Genomic DNA, 14,580 nt, shown 5'->3' on the forward strand with positions numbered 1-14,580 from the left:
TTGAAGTAACTCTGAGAGAGCGGCGGCCATGTTGTGTGGTGAGAAAGGGAAAAAAGACTCGTATATTACTCGGACGAAAATTTCGCGTGTTCTACTTTCCTCGCTCAAATTGATGATGAAAGTATTTTTTACCTACCTAAGAAATAAAAAAGTAATGCACATCACAATTATATTTTAAGCTTTGAATTTCCAAATAATGAACTAATTGCACAATTATTGTCTTAATGTCTTTAGTTAATTAAAATTAATTTAGTGACAAATGAATGATCAACTGGTTTTAAAATACTATTTTTATTAATAAAACACAATGACTTTCCCATAGATAAAACTGTACAGAATTATCAAAATTTTGCAGCCTATGTCCAGATTATAAAATTAGAATACGACACCATGAAAAAAAGCAGCTAGAAATCAACAAAGATAAATAAAGGAATATAACATAAACGAAAAACTAATTTTGATAAAGCTGCCAGAATGATGATAAATTTAAAATAAAACTGCAACAAAATTTAGATAGTTTTTACTTCCTTTTACAAAAAAGGAAGTATTGTATTCGCGAAAAAAATTTCACTCAAAAATCGACCTTAATTTCCATTTTGCTCACCCCCGAATGAATATTGAGTTTTCTTTTCGACTCGACCAGACGTGGATAAGTGCCTAAGAACGTACAGACACGCGAAATATCCATTTTGACGATTCCCGAGTTAATTACATCGAGTTTTCTCGTGACGTTTGTGTGTGCGTATGTGCGTATTTATGTCGCATAACTTAAGAGCGGTAAGTACTAGAAAGTTGAAATTTGGTACGTAGGCTCCTAGTGGGGTCTAGTTGTGCACCTCCCCTTTTGGTTGCATTCAGGTGTGTATAAAGGGGTCTTTTGCTCCTTTTTGAGGGGGAATCATTGTTAATTTCGATGTAAACTCAAGTATTGTTAGCTTGGCGTTTTCATCGCTATTTTGGGCGCCAAGTTTTGTCGCCAACTTGGCAAAAAATTTGACGATTTTTTTTTTTTATTTGTTTCAATTTGGCCATTGTTAGTGATATTTAGAGAGTAAACTATTGAATCACTATAAAATTGCCAGTAATGGGGAAATGGCATTTAATTGGAGTAAAAGGAAGTCATGTGCTGCACACATCAGCTCGTTTAAAAAGGAATAACATGTAAATAAATGTTAAATAGCATGAAATTCTAACCAACTTCTTGAAAACCTACCGATCCAGTTCTTTGAATTTTGATGATTTATTCTTTCTTTCTTTATTCTTTTAGAGATGCACGGAATACTTGGTTGGTATTCGGTATACTGCTTATCGGCGAACAAACCGAGCATTTTGTTTTTCAGAGTACTTCAATATTCGGCAACCAAACAGTTAACAAATTTTAAACTTCGAAAATTCCCAAAGAAACATTTTCTTTTTAATGCAATGAATGAAAGAATCAGTAGAATTGTACCATGTCACAATATTAATTAAAATTCTTACTTATTAATTTTTTCACATCTAATTTAATTTAATGCTTGAAAAAACGTTCAGACCTTAAATTTAAATTTTGTTGCTCTTGAATGTTTATTAAATCTTCTGACACATTACATTAGTTTTACTATTGTAAACAAATATGACACAAATAACCAGAAAAAATCCATAATGTTAATTAGTAATAAATGTAAAACATTAATTTATTACTAATTTACATTAACTGCTATTTTTTTACTTAAAATCATGGATGTAGTAACCTCCATGCATGAAATATCTAGCTAAAGGGTTTTTTAAAAAAAGAAAAGCTCTTGGATTTTAAATTTTGTAGCATTTTAATTTCTAATTTTTACACCAGATGAAATAATGAATATTCACTCAAAAAAACAACCTATTTAAAATTAATCTTTGTAATCAAAGTTTAACTTGCACTTAATAATAAAAAATGAAAGCATCTGACAATGTTTCTAATTTCATTTCACAATTTTATTGATAGAATTGTTTATAAGTTAAGAAGCAGCAAATATCACATCAATAAATTTTAATTTGTAATGATATTTTAAGCAACTCGGGTTTGTATTTGTAAGTAAGATGAGTGCAGGATTATTTATGACACAATATGTTACTATCATTATCTGTTATTGAATCATACATTTATGGAAGAAATTAATTATCCATTTATGCAGAATTAGCTAGGAATCTTCTTCCTACGTGCATTATTAGTGCAGTTGAAGACTACACGAGACGCCATAAAGTCGAAATGCGTTTGGAATTCGATAAAAAGTTCGACAATTTCCGTATCTTAAACGTTGGAGACACAGGAGTCCTGTGATGGAATAATTGAGCTGGCGGTGTATTTTAAGTATTGGAGACATAGTTTCCCGATACATGCAAGATGGCGGCCGGTTACGGTTATCGCTTCCAGAAATTCCCCCTGGACTCCATCCTGCTATTCCTACATCCATGTTTTAAATCTGGTTTCATTTTGGCCACTATTGGCGATATTTAGAGAGTTAACCATTGAATCACATTAAAATGTCCAACATTGGGAAAAATAATCTCTATAAAGTGTTTTTTTTTTTTTTTTCGCTTCAGTTAGCAAGAAACTTGGGGTAAAAATGTGTTTCTTTACTTACTCAAAGACACTATTATCATTAAATTGGCGTAAAAGGAAGTCATGTGATACACACCTTAGAGCAAGAATTGAAATGGAGGGAGCAAGTCCAATCATTGGCTTTGTAAAAGCTGACCCAAGGATCCCAAGTCACGTGACTCAGCAACGACGAATTGGTGGCCCGTTTTGTGCGAAACAAGCGAAAGAAACCTGATTTCTTCCAATGCTTTGCTTTAAAATTTATCATGTGACTTATGGTCACATGAATGAAAGTCTTCACTCCCTCCATTTTATTGCTTCTCAATGATGCACACATCAGCTCGTTTTGCTTGTTGGTTCTGTAAGGCATTTCTTCTCAGCGCGTCATAATTCAAAGGATTGACTGGGTTCGTTTTTCCAGGCTATTCTGCCGTGGGTTGGCAAACGGCAGTATCTGTATAAATGAGTTTTCGATATAATTAAAGAAACGCGTTTTGGATTCAATATTAACGACAGGGAAATGTTGGAGTTAGACTTCTTTTCGCAATTTTTTTTTCTTCGGAAACCAAATAAGCACGATTGTACAGTAATGCTAACGTACAATAGATGACAAAAATGCAAAAAAAAAAAAAAAGAAAAGAAAAATTTGTAGTTACTGCCCTGCACCTGCTCAGGGCAGTATTCCTATTTTGAGTTTGTTGTTCATTTTAAAAAAGAAAATGATCTCTTAAATGAGCTTAACGTTTTTTAAGAGCGCTCTTCCATCTGAAACCACATGTCGTGTGCGCTTTCTACATCTATTTTATTGCTGTAATCTCATACATTCAAAGCTTGCGGTAACGTGATCAGCCTGTTTGCCTAAAGAAATATGATTTTTGATGAAAATTTGAGGAAATATGATCCATGGCACCGGCTGCACCATTGAAAAATTCAGCGAACGGGGTACTCTTTAAAAAGGTTCTTTTTACTTCCTTTTACAAAAAAGGAAGTATTGTATTCGCGAAAAAATTTTCACTCAAAAATCGCCCTTAATTTCCATTTTGCTCACCCCCAAATGAATGTTGAGTTTTTTTTTCGATTCGACCACATGCGGAAAAGTGCCTAAGAATGTATAGACACGCGAAATATCCATTTTGACCATCACCGAGGTAATTACAACGACTTTTCTCGTGACGTCTGTATGTATGTGCGTATGTGTGTATGTGCGTATGTGCGTATGTATCTCGCATAACTCAAAAATGGTATGTCCTAGAAAGTTGAAATTTGGTACATAGACTCGTAGTGGGGTCTAGTTGTGCACCTCCCCTTTTGGTTGCTTTCGGATGTTCCTAATGGGGTCTTTTGCACCTTTTTGGGGGGAAATCATTGTTAATATCAATGCAAACTTAAGTGGTGTTATAATTTGGTAAACACTTGGTGACGTATCGCCAAGCTTTTGGTCGCCAAGTTTTTTCGCCAACTTGGCGACGATTTTTTTTTTTTAATAACTTGGTATTAACTTGGCCACCGATGGAAATATTTAGAGAGTTAATCATTGAATCACATTAAAATTGCCAATTTTTTTTTATTTATTTTTGAAAGTACAGTAATTCATTTTCAAAATTATTTTTTGGCAACAGGGGAAAAACAAACGATTTTTTTTTCTTACTTTTTTTTTACTTAAGTATTATTTTCCCGAAAGAATTTTCACTCAAAAATCAACCTTAATTTCCATTTTGCTCACCCCCGAATGAATGTTGAGTTTTTTTTTTTTTTTTTTTTTCAAATCGACCACACGTGGATAAGTGCCTAAGAACGTATAGACACCCGTAATATTCATTTTGACGATTCCCGAGTTAGTTATAACGAATTTTCTCGTGACGTCTGTACGTACGTATGTATGTATGTGCGTATGTACGTATGTGCGGATGTGTGTATGTGCGTATGTATGTCGCATAACTGAAGAAAGGTATGTCCTAGAAAGTTGAAATTTTGTACGTAGACTCCTAGTGGAGTCTAGTTGTGCACCTCCCCTTTTGGTTGCATTCAGATGTTCTTAAGGGGGTCTTTTGCCCCCTTTTGGGGTAAATCATTGTTAATTTTGATGTAAACTCAAGTGGTGTTATAATTTGGCGAACACTTGGCGATATATCGCCAGTCTTTTGGTCGCCAAGTTTTGTCGCTAACTTGGTGACAAATTTGGCGATTTTTTTTAAGTTTTAAATTTGGTTTCAATTTGACCACTGTAGGAAATATTTACAGAGTAAACTATTAAATCACATTAAAATTACCAATAATGGGAAAATGACATGAAATTGGAGTAAAAGGAAGTCATGTGAGGCACACATCAGCTCGTTATTTCATTGGGGAGGGGAGGATCCCGTAGCATATGAAGAGGTGCACCATCGACATGGGCACCCCTGCTTAACTGATACTTTTTATAGAGAAGGTATAACGCTGACTGTATTGAAACTTGCCACCCTTTCAAAATTTCTGGACCCACCCCTGAAATTTTGGGCAGGGTTAGGGCGGAAATTCTTGATTTTCCGAATAGAACTCGAAATTTTCTCGAATGATAAAATATGGGTATGATGCACACATAAGCAAATTTAAAAGAACATTCATGCATTTAAAAAATTCCAATGTTGAAATTGTGTCTCGAAATTTATCGAATCGTCACACAATTTTTTGCCGAATAAGTGGGGCAATTTGGGGAGGTCACAGTGACCTCTATTGACCTCCCTTTGGAGTGCTCCTAAACACAAGTGAACAAAAGTTGTTAAAGTGAATAAAGATGCAACCCCACATATTCGGGTTGCTTTTCTGCTTTCTAAACACAAATTTCTAAAAGAAAAATCATCATTTGGCACTATTTTCAAGTGTCTAGAATTAATGTGAATTGATAATCAAAATCAAATTTATCGGCATAATGTAGAGATTATGAATAGCTTTGTAAATAAAAGAAAGGGAAGTCTTACAACTTTTGTGTCGCCATCTCTTGGAAGTTTTGGAGAGATTTTTCTAATTTCATAAACTAATTCCTCGTTTCATATAATATTCTAATTCCTGTTCATATTCAGAAGGTTTTCAGTGGTAAAGCCGCTTGACGCAGTATAATTCAGGAAAAGAGGTTTGGAATGAGGGCGGGGGGATCAATGACATTTTTTATGTTTTTATTCCTCTTATTTTCTTTAAAACTCGTATGATAAAGTTAGCAAAAAACGAGCTGATGTGTGCATTACATGACTTCCTTTTACTCCAATTTAATGTCATTTTCCCATTATTGGTAATTTTAATGTGATTCAATAGTTTTACTCTCTAAATATCTCCAAGGGTGGCCAAATTGAAACCAGATTTTTAAAAAAAGGCGACCAAAAGGCTGGCGATAATTCGCCAAGTGTCCGCCAAATTGTAACATCACTTCAGTGTACATTCAAATTAACAATGATTTCACCCCAAAAAGGGGCAAAAGACCCCTTGAGAAACACCCGAATGCAACCAAAAGGGGAGGTGCACAGCTAAACCCCACTAGGAGTCTGCGTATCAAATTTCAACTTTCTAGGACATACCGTTCTTGAGTTATGCGACATACATACGCACATACGCACATACGTACATACAGACGTCACGAGAAAACTCGTTGTTATTAACTCGGGAATCGCCAAAATGGATATTTCGCGTGTTTATACGTTCTTAGGCACTTATCCATGTGTGGTCGAGTCGAAAAAAAACTCAACATTCATTCGGGGGTGAGCAAAATGGAAATTAAGGTCGATTTTTGAGTAAAAATTTTTTCGCGAATACAATACTTCCTTTTTTATAAAAGGAAGTAAAAAGTAAGGTTCATTATATAATTTATAATAAAAATTGTATTGCAATAAAATCCAAAAATGTTAGAAGTAAAATATTACAAAAACAAAAAAGAAACATAATTGATTGCACGAGAAGATTATTTTTCCTTGAGAAAAAGAAGCACTTATCCCCCCCCCCCCCTTCCCCCCAACGAAAAAGTAGTCATGTGAAAAAAATTTAGCAGTTGTAATTGTTAGTTTAACTTTCAAGGAATAAATTAGAATCCCTTTTTGCATCAGTGCGTTTTCTAAGATTTGAAAATGCTTTTCGAGGAAAATAATGAATACAACGAATCAAAAGATTTTACTTATTTAAGAAAAAAAATCACCCGTGGTCCCCTTTCTAAGGCTCATGACTTGCCTATTTTCATAATTTTTCCTGCAGCTCCCTTAAATTCTTCTGTGTCCCCGCTGAAAAAACATGATCTAAAACAGTCTTCCTGCATTGTATAGCAAGAAATGGGACAGGTTCTAAATGATGATAATATGAAGTTCCGTGGATACACACTTCTGGACGTAATCATTCAGTCACTTAGTTAAATTAATGCTGAACTAAAATTCGGATTTAAAATCTAACTTTTACATCGGACCATAGGAACCCCGTTGGGTGGACACACTGTGACCTCCCGCAAAGATCCTTATTCGGCAAATTTTGCCTGGCCATTCGGCAAAATTATCATCATTCGGTAAACTGTGCCTGATGATTCGACAAAATGATCGTCATTCGAAAACATTTGGAGCTTCGTTCGGCAAAATTATCATCTTTCGGCTAAACTTGGAATTCCATTCGACAAAATTATCATTATTCGGCAAAATTTGGAGTGCCATTCGGCAGAACTTGGAGTTCTATTCGGCAAATTGAGAGTTTCCGCCCTCCTAAAAATTTACCTTCAGGGTGCCCCTGTGCATAAGTCCCATAGGAAGTTTAATTCTATCACCTTATTTGGTCGCTTTCGTTTTTCCAATAATACACCACTGAAAATACTCATAAGCACTCAACATACATTCCTTACACATTGTATAGTTAAATGTATATTGTATAGAGAGTCAAAAGTAATAATATTAAGACTGTCCTATTCGTGCAGATCTCTTTTCATAGGAATTTTTTCTGCCAATGAGATAACCATCAATATCAAAAAATGGATAGATAACCAATAACTGCAGGATTACATAGTAAGTACGCTACAACATTGTTTGCTCTATTTTCACAAATTGCTATTCATGATTTGTTTTCTTTGGAATTGTTTTGAAAACGTTTTACTCATCCATCACGCAGTAAGGAAGAGTTTTTTTTTTCTTTTTTTTCTCCTTTCAGAATTGCACAATTTTAAGAGTGCAGGTGAGGGTGACATTTGGGGCTAGTGGAACTTGTGATTTATAGACATTATTGTAAATTGAATATTTGAGAAAAATTTTATCATATTGTTGAATTTTTGTTTTTTTCTGTAATATTTAATCTTTAAATGACCATTTTTATTAAATTGAACTGACCGCTTTTGTAGAGGCAGTTAATTGTTTCCATTACCAGTTGTTTTTTTTACTTTTTAGAGGGGATCATTATTAGCATGTAAAAACACAAATTTAACTGAGGAAGATAATAAGTGCAATATTCAGGGCCTGATTACTGAATAAGCCAACTAGGCCCTGGCCTAGGGCCCCCAAATGTCTGAAATTACTTTAGTCTATATCTGAAATTGCTTTCAGCTAACCGCAAAAGTTATATAAAGTCTGAATACAGGGGCCCCAAAAAAAGCATTTGGTTTAGGTTCCCTCGATATCGTTATCGGGCCCTGACAATATTCGGACACAACTAAGGAATCTAGGACTCACCCTCGTTTGTTTCTGGAAATTTAAGCCTCCAAAAGGCAGTTGAAGGCTACCTTTAGTTACTTTAAGGGAGGGGAGGAGGAGGATGTCTTGACCACCCCTGGATCCCAACTTTAATTCCAACTTAGCACCTGCTGAAGCTATTGACATGTCCAACTATGCTTTGCTAAATGGAATGAACAACAATGGATTAATTTATCGAAATCATTATTTTTGTTCATTTGTTTACATTTTCAATGTGATATATCGTCTCTTTTTTTTCCTTTTCAAATTGAAAATTCCAACTCTTTGCTTGGATGCTCGCCCTTATCATTTTCTTATTTTTCGGACCCTGTATTCCGTTCATTTATTTTTATCGGCTATTTTAATAATATTAACGGGACTCCTTGAATTAAACAAAGGCTTTGCTTAGAAACTGCTCCTCCTCTTCTTTCGCTTAATATATTCATTTAACTGTGACTCTAATCGAAACAAAAACAAATAAAAAAAAATAACGTTTCTGCTGCCTCTAGAAGTTGATTCCAGTAAAACTCAACCGGTTGGGCAGCGTTATTTCCTTCCTGCCTACCGTCTTGCTCGCACTGGCTTTCATCCTTGGGTAAAACCTGCTTCACTGCGCGTAGAACAAAGCGACACTCGAATTGAATCTCCAACAGCAAACACGCGGTAAGTGCAATTTCTACAGAATTAATGTACTTATATTGAAATTTTCACTATACCAGAACTGATATTTGATTTTTTCGAGAAACAAACTATTGTCTTCTTGAAAACGGACTATATCATTTTTGATTTTAAAATCACATGACTTAACGCGCAGCGAACAAAAATCCAATATTAAAACGAAATAATACCGCTTTTTCTAGAAAACGGAGTTTTGTTGATATTTTATGACTTTGAAAGGGATAATTTTAAATAAGTATTTGTATTTTGAATAAATAATTGATAAATTTTCTTTCCTGAAGCAATTTTTGTAAATTTAACTCTGTTTCTGAAGAAAAATTAAGTATTTTTCTCACCAGATATCTCATGTAACAGTATCTGCGTTCATTTTTCGCAGTCGCATGTTATGTCTCGGTAGAAGCATTAAATGGCTTATAATAACGGCATTCATTTTTTTAACCGACTTCAAAAAGGAGGCGGTTATCAGTTCATACCGTATGTATGTTTTTTTTTTTTTGTTTGTCCACTCATAGCGTCTCACCTAGTGAACCGATTTTGATGATTCTTTTTTTAATGGATAGAGGGTGGCTCAACTTAGGTCCCATTACTTTGTTTGACCATATTTGTTCTTTAGATAAAAAGTTATGGGCAAAAAACAGTAAATTTCCCTATTAAATGATTAAAATCATATTGTAGCGAAGTTCGCTCTTTTCATCCGTGGATAACGGTGGCTCAGTGGTAGAATTCTCGTCTCCCACACGAGCAACCCGGGTTCAAATTCCGACTATGACAAAGTGAATTTTACTAAAATTTTGTTTCTACTGTTTCCCGTATTTTCTCGAATGTTCTGTTAATTTCTGTATCTTTTCAAGTTTGGAAAGTTCCAGCACTTTTTCAAGTTGTATATAAGGAGATGTAACGTTCATTCGTGGTTCTGAATAAAGATCTCGAGTTGAGACTTACGAGTATTCGCTTCAATTGGCTTTCACATTGTCTTCACTATCTTCATCTACGCGACAATATGAAACTCATTGTTATAAAAGTTTGGTGCCATATAACTGTAACATTAATAGTAATTGTAATGATAATTTTGAATAAAGGCTTTTCTAAAGCAATACAGTGATATAGAGCCGCACTTCTTACTAGGTAACTTCTTACTTTTACTGAAATATCTACATTTACACTAAAAAGAATGAAATAAAAGAATTTTGAAAAAAAAAATAGAACCGACTTCAAAATTGCTCTAAAAAAGTGAAAAATAATTTTATTCTTTAAACACCTTCGATAATACTTTTAAACATAATTTTTGAAGTTGGCGCAAAAACAAAAAGTAAAATCCATTGTAACCATGCTTCGTTCATATTTTTATCAAAAAATCATCCAAACTTAGGAACGAAACATTTATATCGTTACTCAAATATGCTGTCATCAATGCGTAATGCATGTGGTAATGAAGAAACTGGACCTGGTTAAATTTATACTTGTAGTTGAGTTATGGCTGTGAATGATGTTTTTGCGCCAACTTCAAAAATTATGTTTAAAAGTATTATCGAAGGTGTTTAAAGAATAAAATTATTTTTCACTTTTTAGAGCAATTTTGAAGTCGGTTCTATTTTTTTTTTCAAAATTCTTTTTATAATTTTTTTCCATTTATTTTTTAATATCATACTAATTCAAAATTAATTGATAAACTTGTTTCTTTATTGTGACCTTTTGAGCAAATAAAAGATTTTAGTTTTCACTACGAGTTGTTGCAGTGAACATGAAGATTAAATTTGATTTCACACACACACACACACACCCACACAGTGCCAAAAATATGTTTTACAATTAACACTTTAAATCCAGAAGAGTTGTTTTAAAAAAATCGCTAGCGCCATAAATTATGTTTTGGCATTTGGGTGAAATGTTCAGTTGGTTTTAAATTTTGTAAAGAATCTCAGTTTTACCTTGAATTTAATTATTTTGTTTGTCATATTAATTATTATTATTGAATAGTTTATTTCAAAAACCAGTCAAACGGCAAAAAAAATTGTTTTAAGGAAACAGTTACATCATCACCTTAAATTATTCAAATGCGATTATAACACTTTTTACTCAAAGAAATATATCCAAATGTGTAAACATTTCAGTTTAAAATAGTGTAATAATTATTGGAAATTTTTTAAATGAGGGCAAAAAGACTTTTTCTAAATTTTAGAGCTTGTCGCTTAACTTGTTTTTGAAATAAATGGTTCAATTATTGTACTCACTTAAACGCATTTTACATTAAAAAATGTAAATGCAAGGTTATCTTGTTTGAAATCCCTTTTATCGAATTTTATATTACAAAAGAAGAAGACTAAACGCTATTTTTTCATTGAAAATAATTATTAAAATATAAAAACTGAGAGAGAAAGAACATTTGGATTTCAGAAGTATTTCAATGCATTTCACACAGCCGCAAATATAAATAAATTTCAGTTACTGGTAATTTTTAAGCTTTGATAAATGTTAATGTTTCACATATTTGAAATTTTATACTACGTATTTAATTTTCTTTGATACTAACGAAATTCGTGTTTCTTTTTCATGCGTTTTTTTTTTTTTTTTTTTTTTTTTTTTTTTTTTTTTTTTTTAATATTAAGATGAAAAAAAAAAATCGAGTGCTGCATTTTTTCATGTAACAAATAAATTCGGAGAAGAAATTCGTCTCCTCAAAGCGACTGATAATTTTTATGCTTTCATTATTGTTGATTATTTCATATCTTTGAAGCATTTGCGAAATCCATTTTTTATTTGATTCTGACGAAACTCGTGTTTATTTTGCATCTTCTCCTTTCCTTTATGTTTTTTTTTTTTCTAGTGAGGAACAAAAATTGATTTCTGTATTTCTCAAATAGAGTTTTATTTTTTCTTATAACAAATAAATTGGAAGAAAAAAATCGTCTCCTCAAAGCGACTGGTAATTTTCATGCTTTCAATGCTTTCATTATAGTTAATTGTTTCATATCTTTGAAGCATTTACGAAATTCATTTTTATTTGATTCTGACGAAACTCGTGTTCATTTTGTATTCTTCTAATTTCCTTCATGTTTTTTTTTCTAGTGAGGAACAAAAATCGATTTTTGTATTTCTCAAATAGTAACTTAAGTTAATTCGAAGTAGATTCGTCTTCAGAAGTTACTAATAATTTTTGTGCTTTGATAATTGTTAATCTTTTACATCTTAGAAGCGTTTCGGAGTTCTTCATAATATTTATTTTTTACTTGATTCTGAGGAATGCCTGTTTTTGCACGTGTTTTTTTTTCCCCTCCCTTGATAAAGAGGGGAAAAAATGGATTTTTGTATTTTCGCATTTTATAACTCCAATCAATTCGAAAAGAAATTTATCGCCACAAGATGCAATTGATTTCGCTCTTTTCATTGATCGATTCCATTATTACGTAACTTCACACGAAATAGGATTACAAACAACAAATTCTTGGAACGTATGGACTTTCATAGCTTTTGCATTTTGTCAGTTGCTCCATCTAGTGACAGAACAACCAGTAATTAGAATCAGATTCTTTTGTTCATGAGCATAAAATAATGAGCTACCCAGCAAATCAAACTACATTATTTTCTACCCATCCAACATATTTATCGAATAAAATATAAGTGAAGAACACAAAAATCCCTTACTCTATTTGCTGTTCAGCTAAATTCATTATTGCGTTAAACCACACAATGAAAAATTAAAGAAAAAGCAATTCAGGTTTAGACGGTAAAATTGCTAGCGTTAGAATTATGATTCCTGATTTTTTTTTTAAATAAATTTCTTTTCTGATGTCTGAGAGAAATTCATTCGAATTCTTAAACATATTTTCAAACAAATTATTATCTGCTGATGCGCTGCCCCCCCCCCCCCTCCAGATCCCACAATCCTTGGGTTTTAACATAAATAGTCAATCCCTAACACGGTAGTTTATATTCATCTAAAAACGGTTAAATATCGCTCATTCATTGCTAAATAATAATTTTATTCAATTTATTTATTTATTTTTGTACTTGTTCATATAAATTTTATGCATTGAGAAATATGTTTCAAAATGTGCAGAAAAGAGGTGGGGAATATCGTTCTTTTTAATGATCCGTTTATCAGAGGCTCGTCATTCTTTTGATCCGTTCATTCAACTCATTCATTTGAACTACTTCGTTCATTTAAAAAAGTTGCATCTCCCTGCACGACGTACTCACGTACATTCGAAATGCTTCATTAGATCAGTTCTATTCTTTGAATTAAAAATAACTAAAATGATCTGAAAAATAACTAAATGAAGTAAGAAAATATGCCTATGAAAAATGAATCAAAAAAACTTTGTTCAGGTTTAGATGTATAAAGCAGTTATAGTTCGTTTTATATATTTCTCAGTTGCCGTTGGTAAGATATGTTTTCTATTCCAAAAATCGCAAGTTTTCCATTGCAGCATGTCAAAAATCAAGTTATTAAATTTTTCCCGCTACACCACATCACGGTGAATATTGGTCGTACAAATGTGAAACATTTTGGGTTGGAATTATTTTTCAATGGAGATTATTTCGCTTAACATAAGTTAGGGTACCTACAGCCCGTATAAAAAAATTTTAGTATTTTTTGACATGATTTTTGCTTCAAACTTTTAATACCTTAACTCTGCCTCTAATTTTGAACATTTTTTTGTTGTTGAAAGTATACATCTAAGACTACGTTTGCGAAAATAGAGGTTTTGCAGGTTAAACCGGAATATCCTGTATGCATGTAGTATGACCATTAAACCATGTACAACGAAAAAAAATAACAAGAAATGTATTGGTAGCTCAGCCGAAGTACCGGATAAATTAATTTAAAAAAAAAAGAGCTAAAAATATTAGGGAGCTTCAAAATTATTCCACAGTACCGATGGGAACAGAAAAAAAAAACACTTTTTTTAAATGAAGAAAAAAAAATAGACAGTAATAAACCTTATTAAAAATCTCTGGATATTGAATGTAAAATAAGCGACTTGGAAGTCGACAAACAAGTTTAAAATAAAGCCAAATCAATATAGATGGTATGATTAAAAAGATTATTTTTAATCAAATAGAGATGGTAGTTGATAGGGATGTTATCGAAGACAAAAGGATTGTTAGAAAAGTGATAAAAGGTATTTTTAGAAATAATTTTGGCAACAGTAAGTATGAGAAGGATTTTTGCAGGTGCGTGGGACAGGAAGTGGAATGTCCAAACATTTTGTTTTAGTAGCCCAAAAAAATGACACAAAACATTACTAATGGATACATTGGAAAATTGCAAATGAACTGCAACGATTAAAGAAAATTATGAATAAAGCAGAAAGTAAAAAGGTTCGAAATGAATATATTGTACTGCACTGGATTAAAAGGAAATTTGAGATTGGTTGCGAGTTAAAAATTTTAAGATGAATGTAATTTAAAGGGGAAAAAATGCGATTTTATCACAAGTGCATCAATACAATGTTCCAAACTGCTCATCGTTCAAAAGAACGGTCGTTCATTTTTTAAGTGAACGAACGGATCCGTTCATTTTAAGGATTAGTTCTTTTTGACCCGTTCGTTCATGAACGACACATCCTTACTGCAGAATGATAATTATTTTTTCCTCTTTAAAGTACAAAAAAAGCCTCAATGTATCTAAAAGAAAAACCCCTCGCTTTAAACAAATGGAAAAAAGGAAGTCAAAAA

The sequence above is a fragment of the Uloborus diversus genome, chromosome 3 (assembly GCF_026930045.1).
Source record: "Uloborus diversus isolate 005 chromosome 3, Udiv.v.3.1, whole genome shotgun sequence".
Classification (NCBI taxonomy): Eukaryota; Metazoa; Arthropoda; class Arachnida; order Araneae; family Uloboridae; genus Uloborus; species Uloborus diversus.